Raw genomic sequence first — 11,728 nt, 5'->3', positions numbered from 1 at the left:
CACGTGGCCCACACAGGTACCACTAACCACACAGGGTACATAACATGGCCCACACAGGCGCCATTATCCACACAGGATATAACGTGGCCCACACAGGCACCACTACCCACACAGGGTATATAACATGGCCCACACAGGCGCCATTATTCACCAGTATCCAATCCCCATGACCTACCCGTCATACATCAGTAGAACAAGCTCCTCGACCTGCCAATGTCCTACCCCATATAAATAACAATACGACAAGCTCCTCGACCTGCCAACGTCACATCATCATTTACATCTAGGCAATATAACAACCTACTCATGCCAACGTTATATTGAGATGCATACGAATAACCACACAGTTAGTTCACACAAACGCATTAAATCATTTCCACACAGGAGTCAAACATAACAACTCATTCATCTTACCATAATCATTTCAAACACCCCCACATACAAACCCAAATACCACAGTAATTCATATCCAATTTATTAGGAAAATTACTCCTATGTCACACGAATTTAATATCATAAACAATTATCCCAAATATAACCGTAAACCAAATAATCATTTTTTTTTCTAGTAATCAAACTATTCTGAAAATCATATAAATAAATAATAAATTTCATATGCTCGTAAATAATTGGTTCACTTTAATAAAATACTGATATAATTTTATTCCCCCTTACCCGATTCCCTGAATTACGCTTGCAGGGTTCCCAAACTTATACCCGCGACGCTCACCCGAACCCTGATTCAATCAAATCAACCCCAATAAAATATTATTTTAACATTTCCTAATTTATAATAATTAAATGATAATTAATTTCTAAATAACACATTTATCCTAATTTTGGACTATTTCTACAATAACCCCACGAGAATTTCACTCCGCTAGACTTGTAGAGAATCATCCCTAGATTCTCGTGGTGGTGTCCGATCGCCCATTTGGCTTAAAATTTAGGAAAATTTGATATAAGAATGAGAATTTGGCTTACCCCACGAGATATTCCTACGTTACTCCTACGACAAATCCACTTCGGTAGATATGTCGGTGGCGAAGAATGGAGTTCGGTGATATCTTCGGATTTCCAATTGGGCGAGAATCGGCCGTAAAATCGTAGAAGAAAGAGGAGTGGAGAGTGAGAGAATATATTTAATTTTTTTCTTTCTCTTTCTTTCTTTCCTTTCTTATGTGTTCTGTGCGCGTGAATTTTTTTTTTCTCCTCTTTCCTTCTGTTTTGTTCCAGTGAGAAAACTTACACACTAAGTTTTCGTTTTTTTTTTCTTTTCTTTTCTCTTTTTTTTTTCTTCTTTCTTTTATCCTTTCTTTCTCCTTTATCCATTCTTTAATATATATATATACTTATATATACTTACTTATATATACTTTTATATATATATACTTACATATATACTTTTATATATATATATATCCAAAATCCTTAAATTTATTAATTTAATTAATTTTCTTAATAATAATAATAAATTTTGTTTAATTAATAATTTTTTTATTTTATTTATTTATTTATTTATTTTTTGGGTCGTTACATTCTCCCATCCTTAAAAGAATTTCGTCCTCGAAATTCGCTAATCAATCCTTTTTACAAAATTCTAAAATTACCTAATCATCATTATACCACAAATTCAATATACTCCACAATTCCAAGTAAGCTTATGAATCTAAAATCAAATCAATCTTTAATATAAAATCATACCTGCTCCTGCACCACGAGCAATATCCCTATCAGCCGGAACCATGGTATAAACACGCGCTGGACCACCACGAGGCAGTGGCTCATTCCTCTGGTGCTGATCAGGAGCGGGTGCGTTGTTCGGCAGTCCTCGACATCTCGGGCCATGTGGCTGTATTTGCCGCACCGATAACACTTAATGTTCCTGGCTAGGCACTCTCCCCAATGCCTCAACTTACAACGAGCACAATAGGGAGGTGATGAATCACTCAGACGTCCCTGATTACCTTTATCAGATCTTTGTCCCCCAACATATTTGTCCCTCTTCCACGAGCCCTGTCTGGCATCATCAGAAAAACTGGGAGGCATAGGCCTCTTCCTCTGCTCTGTCATCTCTGCACTCCTCTGCAGACTCAATTCTGCCACGGTGGCTCTATCCACCAGTTCTGAAAAGTTTTATACCTTCAAAACTGCCAGTTGCTCGTGAATTCTCGGTTTCAATCCCCTCTCAAACCATCTCGCCTTCTGGAACTCATCTGGAACCATAAAAGGTGCAAAACGAGAGAGCTCCATGAACTTCGCAGCGTTTTGCTGCACAGTAAGTTGCCCCTGATTCAGGTGAAAGAATTCCTCTGCCTTCGCAGCCCTGGTGGTGGCAGGGAAATATCGATCATAGAAAAGTTCCCTAAATCGACTCCAAGTCATATTTGTGGGTACTGCCCACTATTCCTCTAATAGCTTTACTGCTTGCCACCAGCGCTCGGCCTCCCCTATTAACTTAAAGGTAGCGAAGAGAACCTTCTGTGCCTCAGTGCAAGATAACAGCCAACATTTTCTCCATCTCTTGCACCCAGCTCTCTGCTACGAGTGGGTCAACACTGCCCGCAAATGCAGAAGGTTTCAAGCGAGTAAATTGGTCAATCGAACAACCCTGGTTCACAGGTGGGCAGTTCTGTCCTTCAGAGTCTCGCCTAATTTCTTCCCGAACCTGCCGAGCTAAACCCCGCAGTAGAGTGGAGGTATCGATCTCTTGCACACTAGTGGCTCCTACATCATTCTCCTCTCTAGCATCAACATCCTTTCCCCTGGAATCCATCCTGTAGACAGGATAGAAGCGAATTTAGAACCTTCATATCGCATTAGATACAGTTATAGAACAACGAATCAATTTGACATTTAAATCCAAAATTAAAACATCAAACAACCAGCTTATCCCCAAATCAACCTAACTCTCAAGTTCTGATTTGAGTTCCAGTCTCTCTGCTTAGAAACATCACCGTCAATGGATTTACCGGGGTTTTCTGAAACTGGCTGGATTCAGAAACACACAGAAGTCCATCAAGGGATTTCTGCCTCTAGGCTACGAAACAAAACTCAAAATCTCCTATCAACATCCTAATCTACCCATTCCTATTCTTATCCTTATTCGTACCTATACTCTGGTATTAATCAATCTTAAAGTCTGCAGAATCTATAACCTAATGCTCTGATACCACAATGTGACACCCCGACCCGCCAAGTGGGGCCCGAGTGCCAGGTGTTTCAATCACCTGTATCTGATACCATAATTAACATACACACAGCGGCACATGAATAAATAACCTCAAATAAATACCAGAGTTCTATATAACAACCAAAAATCAACACTATAACATTCAAATATCTGTATCCACAACCAGCATTTAAAACGTAATTCCGTACAAATATATCTATACATATATTAGTATCTCACAATACCCCAAAAAGAAACTATCACAAACAGTCCCAGCCTAGGCCTTCAAACCCGGTCTCCAGAAGAATCTGAAAAATTGTTAATCCACTAGGGTGAGACACTTCTCAGTAAGGGTGGAATAAATTATAACAGTGTGTGACAAATGAGTTTTAATATTTATAACTCAAAATAAACTGCTTCTTATATAACATCAATAACAACTGAGAAAATGTACCATTAATAACATTCCCGACATCCAATATCACACACACATTCAATTTGCACAAGTATATAATTTTTATGCAAGCGAAAGTCCCCAAAGATAGGGAAGATTACCCGCCCATACAAGTAGCTTCCCTCTGCTCTGGTACTAAAAACTACTTACCAGAGCACTCACCTTACTCAGTAAGCCCTTAGGTGAAGTATTATCTTGCCGCTAGTCCACAGATAATTATTATTTTAAAGGCGAAGGTTTCCGAGGATCGGGATCTCTACCTGCCCATACAAGTAGCATCCCTTTGCACTGATACCAAGAAACTACCTAACAGAGCACTCGCCTTTCTCAGCAAGCTCCCGGTGGTATGTTTACCTCGCCGCATGCACATACATGCATTCACAATATGCTATACCATTATTTTTATGCTATAATTAAATTCATATGCACACAACACATCCACACTGGAATCATTCATCTCATACTTCATCTTCCAATGTCCTCAGTACGTGGCCCACACAGAGCAACTGCGTACATGTCAGTACGTGGCCCACACAGGCACCTACGTACTTCTTATCTACACGTGGCCCACACAGGTACCACTAACCACACAGGGTACATAACATGGCCCACACAGGCGCCATTATCCACACAAGATATAACGTGGCCCACACAGGCACCACTACCCACACAGGGTATATAACATGGCCCACACAGGCGCCATTATTCACCAGTATCCAATCCCCATGACCTACCCGTCATACATCAGTAGAACAAGCTCCTCGACCTGCCAATGTCCTACCCCATATAAATAACAATACGACAAGCTCCTCGACCTGCCAACGTCACATCATCATTTACATCTAGGCAATATAACAACCTCCTCATGCCAACGTTATATTGAGATGCATACGAATACACCACACAGTTAGTTCACACAAACGCATTAAATCATCTTCCACACAGGAGTCAAACATAACAACTCATTCATCTTACCATAATCATTTCAACACCCCCACATGCAAACCCAAATACCACAGTAATTCATATCCAATTTATTAGGAAAATTCCTCCTATGTCACACGAATTTCATATCATAAACAATTATCCCAAATATAACCGTAAACCAAATAATCATTTTTTTTCTAGTAATCAAAACTATTCTGAAAATCATATAAATAATTTTTAGTTAATCAAACTATCTGAAAAATCTATAAATAAATAATAAAATTTCATATGCTCGTAATAATTGTTCACTTAATAAAATCTGATATAATTTTATTCCCCCTTACCCGATTCCCTGATATTACGCTTGCAGGGCTTCCCAAACTATATACCCGCGACGCTCACCCGAACCCTGATTCAATCAAATCAACCCCCAATAAAATATTATTTTAACATTTCCTAATTTATAATAATTAAATGATAAGTAATTTCTAAATAACACATTTATCCTAATTTTGGACTATTTCTACAATAACCCCACGAGAATTTCACTCTGCTTAGACTTGTAGAGAATCATCCCTAGATTCTCGTGGTGGTGTCCGATCGCCCATTTGGCTTAAAATTTAGGAAAAATTAGATAAGAATGAGAATTTGGCTTACCCCACGAGATATTCCTACGTTACTCTACGACAAATCCACTTCGGTAGATATGTCGGTGGCGAAGAATGGAGTTCGGTGATATCTTCGGATTTCCAATTGGGCGAGAATCGGCCGTAAATCAGTAGAAGAAAGAGGAGTGGAGAGTGAGAGAATATATTTAATTTTTTTCTTTCTTCTTTCTTCTTCCTTTCTATGTGTTCTGTGCGCTGTGAATTTTTTTTTTCTCCTCTTTCCTTCTGTTTTGTTCCAGTGAGAAAACTTACACACTAAGTTTCGTTTTTTTTTTCTTTTCTTTTCTCTTTTTTTTTCTTCTTTCTTTATCCTTTCTTTCTCCTTTATCCATTCTTTATATATATATATATTATATATACTTACTTATATATACTTTTATATATATATACTTACCATATATACTTTTATATATATATATATCCAAAATCTTAAATTATTAATTTAATTAAATTTTCTTAATAAAATAATAAATTTTTGCTTTAATTAATAATTTTTTATGTTATTTATTATTATTTATTTGTGGGTCGTTACATTTCCATCCTTAAAAGAATTTCGTCTCGAAATTCGCTAATCAATCCTTTTTACAAAAATCTAAAAGTACCTAATCATCATTATACCACAAATTCAATATACGCCACAATTCCAAGTAAGCTTATGAATCTAATCAAATCAATCTTTAATTATAAAATCATACCTGCTCCTGCACCAGAGCAAATATCCCTATCAGCCGGAACATGTATAAAACACGGCTGAGACCCCCACGAGGCAGTGGCTCATCTCTGGTGCTGATCAGGAGCGGGTGCGTTGTTCGGAAGTCCTCGACATCTCGGGCCATGTGGCGTATTTGCCGCAACGATAACACTTAATGTTCCTGGCTAGCACTTCTCCCCAATGCCTCAACTTACCAACGAGCACAATAGGGAGTGATGAATCACTCAGACGTCCCTGATACCTTTATCAGATTCTTTGTTTCCCAACATATTTGTCCCTCTTCCACGAGCCCGGGCTGGAATCATCAGAAAACTGGGAAGCAAGGCTCTTCCTGCTCTGTCATCTCTCGCACTCCATCTGCAGAACTCAATTCTGCACAGGTGGGCTCTATCCACCAGTTCTGAAAAGTTTTATACTTCAAAACTGCCAGGGGCGCGGGAAGGCGAGGGCGGAAAGCATTTCGCCTTTTTACTTTTTTCCCCTCTCCAAACCATCTCGCCTTCTGGAACTCATCTGGAACCTAAAGGGCACAACGAGAGGAGCTCCATGAATTCGCAGCTTTTGCTACAGTAGAGTTTCCCCTGATTCAGGTGAAAGAATTTCCTATGCCTTCGCAGCCCTGTGGTGGCAGGGAAATATCGACATAGAAAAGTTCCCTAAATCGACTCCAAAGTCATATTTGTTGGGTACTGCCCCCACTTATTCCTCTAATAGCTTTACTGCTTGCCACATGCGCTCGGCCTCCCCTATTAATTAACTAAAAAGGTAGGAAAGAGAAACCTTCTGTGCCTCAGTGCAAGATAACAGCCAAACATTTTCTCCATCTCTGCACCCAGCTCTGACTACGAAGGGGTCAACACTGCCCGCAATGCAGAAGGTTTCAAGGATAAATTGGTCATCGAACAAACCCTGGTTCACAGGTGGGGAGTTCTTCTTCAGAGTCTCGCCCTAATTTCTTCCGAACCTGCCGAGCTACACCCCGCGTAGAGTGGACGGGGGGGGGGTCTCGATTCTTCTTGCACACTAGTGGCTCCTACTCATTCTCTCTTAGCATCAACATCTTTCCCCTGGAATCATCCTGTAGACAGGATTAGAAGCGAATTAGAACCTTATATCGCATTAGATTACAGTTATAGAAAACGAATCAATTGACATAAATCAAAATAAAAACATCAAACAACCAGCTTATCCCCAAGATCAACCTAACTCTCAAGTTTGATTGAGTTCCCAGTCTCCTGATTAGAACATCACCGTCAATGGATTTACCGGGGTTTTTCTGAAACTGGCTGGATTCAGAAAACACACAGAAGTCCATCAAGGGATTTCTGCCTTCTAGATACGAACAAAAAATCAAAATTCCTTCAAATCCTAATCTACCCATTCCTATTCTTATCCTTATTCGTACCTAAACTCTGGTATTAATCAATCTTAAAGTTGAGATCTATAACCTAATGCTATGATACCACAATGTGACAACCACGACCCGCCAAGGGGGCCCGAAGGGCCAGGTGTTTTCAATCAACCTGTATCTGAGACCAGAATTAACATACAAACAGCGGGCACATGATAAATTAACCTCAAAAAATACCAGGAGTCTATATAACAACCAAAAATCAACACTATAACATTCACTATCGGTATCCACAAACAGCATTTAAAACGTAATTCCGACAATATATCTATACATATATTAGTATCTCCACAATCCCCAAAAAGAAACTATCACAACCAGTCCCTAGCCTATAGGCTTCAAAACCGGTCTCCAGAAGACTTGAAAAATTGTAATCACTCGGGTTGAAGACACTTTCAGTAAGGGTGGAATAAAGTATAACAGTTGTGTGACAAATGCGTTTTAATATTATAACTCAAAATAAATGCTTCTTATATAACATCAAAACAATGAGAAAAAATGTACCATTAGACCATTAAGACACATCCAAGATCACAACACATTCAATTGCACAAGTATATAATTTTGTATGCAAGCGAAAGTCCCAAAGATAGGGAAGATTACCCGCCCATACCAAGTAGCTATCCCTATGACTCTGGTACTAAAAACTACTTACCAGAGCACTCACCTTACTCAGTAAGCCCTAGGTGAAGTATTATTCTTGCCGCTAGTCCACGATATTAATATTTTAAAGGCGAATGGTTTTCCGAGGATCGGGATCTCTTACTGCCAATACAAGTTAGCATCCCTTTGCCAACTGATACCAAGAAACTACCTAACAGAGCACTCGCCTTTCTCAGCAAGCTCCGGTGGTATGTTTACCTCGCCGCATGCACATACATGCATTCACAATATGCTATACCATTATTTTTATGCTATAATTAAATTCATATGCACACAACACATCCACACTGGAATCATTCATCTCATACTTCATCTTCCAATGTCCTCAGTACGTGGCCCACACAGAGCAACTGCGTACATGTCAGTACGTGGCCCACACAGGCACCTACGTACTTCTTATCTACACGTGGCCCACACAGGTACCACTAACCACACAGGGTACATAACATGGCCCACACAGGCGCCATTATCCACACAAGATATAACGTGGCCCACACAGGCACCACTACCCACACAGGGTATATAACATGGCCCACACAGGCGCCATTATTCACCAGTATCCAATCCCCATGACCTACCCGTCATACATCAGTAGAACAAGCTCCTCGACCTGCCAATGTCCTACCCCATATAAATAACAATACGACAAGCTCCTCGACCTGCCAACGTCACATCATCATTTACATCTAGGCAATATAACAACCTCCTCATGCCAACGTTATATTGAGATGCATACGAATAACCACACAGTTAGTTCACACAAACGCATTAAATCATTTCCACACAGGAGTCAAACATAACAACTCATTCATCTTACCATAATCATTTCAAACACCCCCACATGCAAACCCAAATACCACAGTAATTCATATCCAATTTATTAGGAAAATTACTCCTATGTCACACGAATTTAATATCATAAACAATTATCCCAAATATAACCGTAAACCAAATAATCATTTTTTTTTCTAGTAATCAAACTATTCTGAAAATCATATAAATAAATAATAAATTTCATATGCTCGTAAATAATTGGTTCACTTTAATAAAATACTGATATAATTTTATTCCCCCTTACCCGATTCCCTGAATTACGCTTGCAGGGCTCCCAAACTTATACCCGCGACGCTCACCCGAACCCTGATTCAATCAAATCAACCCCAATAAAATATTATTTTAACATTTCCTAATTTATAATAATTAAATGATAATTAATTTCTAAATAACACATTTATCCTAATTTTGGACTATTTCTACAATAACCCCACGAGAATTTCACTCTGCTAGACTTGTAGAGAATCATCCCTAGATTCTCGTGGTGGTGTCCGATCGCCCATTTGGCTTAAAATTTAGGAAAAATTAAGATAAGAATGAGAATTTGGCTTACCCCACGAGATATTCCTACGTTACTCCTACGACAAATCCACTTCGGTAGATATGTCGGTGGCGAAGAATGGAGTTCGGTGATATCTTCGGATTTCCAATTGGGCGAGAATCGGCCGTAAAATCATAGAAGAAAGAGGAGTGGAGAGTGAGAGATATATTTAATTTTTTTCTCTCTCTTTCTTTCTTTCATTTCTTATCTGTTCTGTGCGCGTGAATTTTTTTTTTCTCCTCTTTCCTTCTGTTTTGTTCCAGCAAGAAAACTTACACACTAATTTTTCGTTTTTTTTTTCTTTTCTTTTCTCTTTTTTTTTTTTTTTCTTTCCTTTATCCTTTCTTTCTCCTTTATCCATTCTTTAATATATACATATATATATACATATATATATATATATATATATATACTTACTTATATATACTTTTATATATATATACTTACATATATACTTTTATATATATATATATCCAAAATCCTTAAATTTATTAATTTAATTAATTTTCTTAATAATAATTAATTAATAATAATAATAAATTTTTTTTAAATTAATACTTTTTTATTTTATTTATTTATTTATTTATTTTTTGGGTCGTTACAAATTTAATATCATAAACAATTATCTCAAATATAACCTTAAACCAAAATCATCATTTTCCCAGTAATCAGGCTATTCTGAAAATCATATAGATAAATAATAAATTTCATACGCTCGTAAATAACCGGTTCACCTTAATAAAATACTGATATAATTTTATTCCCCCTTACCTGATTCCCTGAATCATGCCTGCAAGGCTCCCAAAATTATACCCGCAGCGCTCACCCGAATCCTAATTCAATCAAATCAATCCCAATAAAATATTATTTTAATATTTCATAATTTGCAATAATTAAATATCAATTAATTTCTAAATAACCTATTTATCCTAATTTTGGACTATTTCTACAACGACCTCACGAGAAATTCACTCCGCTAAACTTGTAGAGAATCATTCCTCGATTCTCGTGGTGGTGTCCGATCGTCCATTTGGCTTAAAATTTAAGAAAAATTGAGGTAAGAATGAGAATTTGACTTACCCCAAGAGATATGCACACACTACTCTTACGACAAATTCACTTCGGTAGATATCTCGGTGGCGAAGAATGGAGTCCGGTGGTATTCTCAGATTTCCAATTGGGCGAGAATTCACCGCAAAATCATAAAAAAGAAGAGGAGTGGAGAGCGTGAGAGAATATATTTAATTTTTCTTTCTCTTTCTTTCTTTCCTTCCTGTACGCGTGAATGTTTTTTTTTTTTTTATCTTCTTTCCTTTTCCTCTTCCTGCTTCTCCAGAAAACTTAACCTTTAAGTTTTTTTTTTTTTTTTTTTCCTTTATCCTACTTTAACCTTATCATATACTTTTATTATATATATATATATATATATATATATATATATTACTTACATATATACTTTTTTTTTTTTTAAGAAGGGCGGGACCTCCATTTATTTATTGATAAACCATCACTTTTGGCAGAGGAATACCGTGGTTACAAGATATTTAAAGGGAGGGACAAAAGACAAATCTTTAAAGGCCTCCCAAAAACATCAACATCCAGCCAAAAAAAAGCTTACAAAACAAAAACAAAAAAGGACCTACAAGCCAAATATCACGCAACAAAACAAACAAAAGAAAAATAACATAAAGCATAGACCAAAACTAATAGGAAATCAGCTAAACATACCTCAAATAAGTCGTACCCATCTTCTCCAATTTATATAACCCCTTGATAACTCTAGAGAGATGACTACTATTTGTAAACAACCTATTCCTCCCTCTAACACCTTGACGAGCCAAGGCATCTGCCACTTTATTTCCTTCTCTATACCAATGTTTAATCGAAAAGTCTACTTCCTCCAATAAACCAATCAGCTGCTTCCAAAATCCCATAAATACCACAAGGAGCACCTCCTTATTCTTATCCAATTTACAACAATCTTCGAATCACATTCAATATCAATACTAGTATGACCCAAATGTTTGCAAATCTTTATTCCCTCTAATACAGCTCTCAATTCAGCTTCATTATTTGAACAAGAACCAAAATATTTTGAAAAACCAAACATAAAAGTACATGTATGGTCTCTAAGGATGCCACCACCACCCGCCTGCCCTAGGTTCCCTAAACTGCTTCCGTCCAAATTTAGTTTCAATCTCCCTTGCCCCGGTTTTAGCCATCTCACACAAAGCATAGTTTTACTTCTTTTATTCATAGTTTGCACTTCCAGATTCTGCAATATCCCAATATCAGCATCCTTTAACTGAGTCAATCCTGTCATGTTTCTGCTCAAAACCCCCACCC

This window comes from Malania oleifera, chromosome 12 (assembly GCF_029873635.1).
Source record: "Malania oleifera isolate guangnan ecotype guangnan chromosome 12, ASM2987363v1, whole genome shotgun sequence".
NCBI classification, from domain to species: Eukaryota; Viridiplantae; Streptophyta; class Magnoliopsida; order Santalales; family Ximeniaceae; genus Malania; species Malania oleifera.
This window is presented reverse-complemented; position numbering follows the sequence as displayed.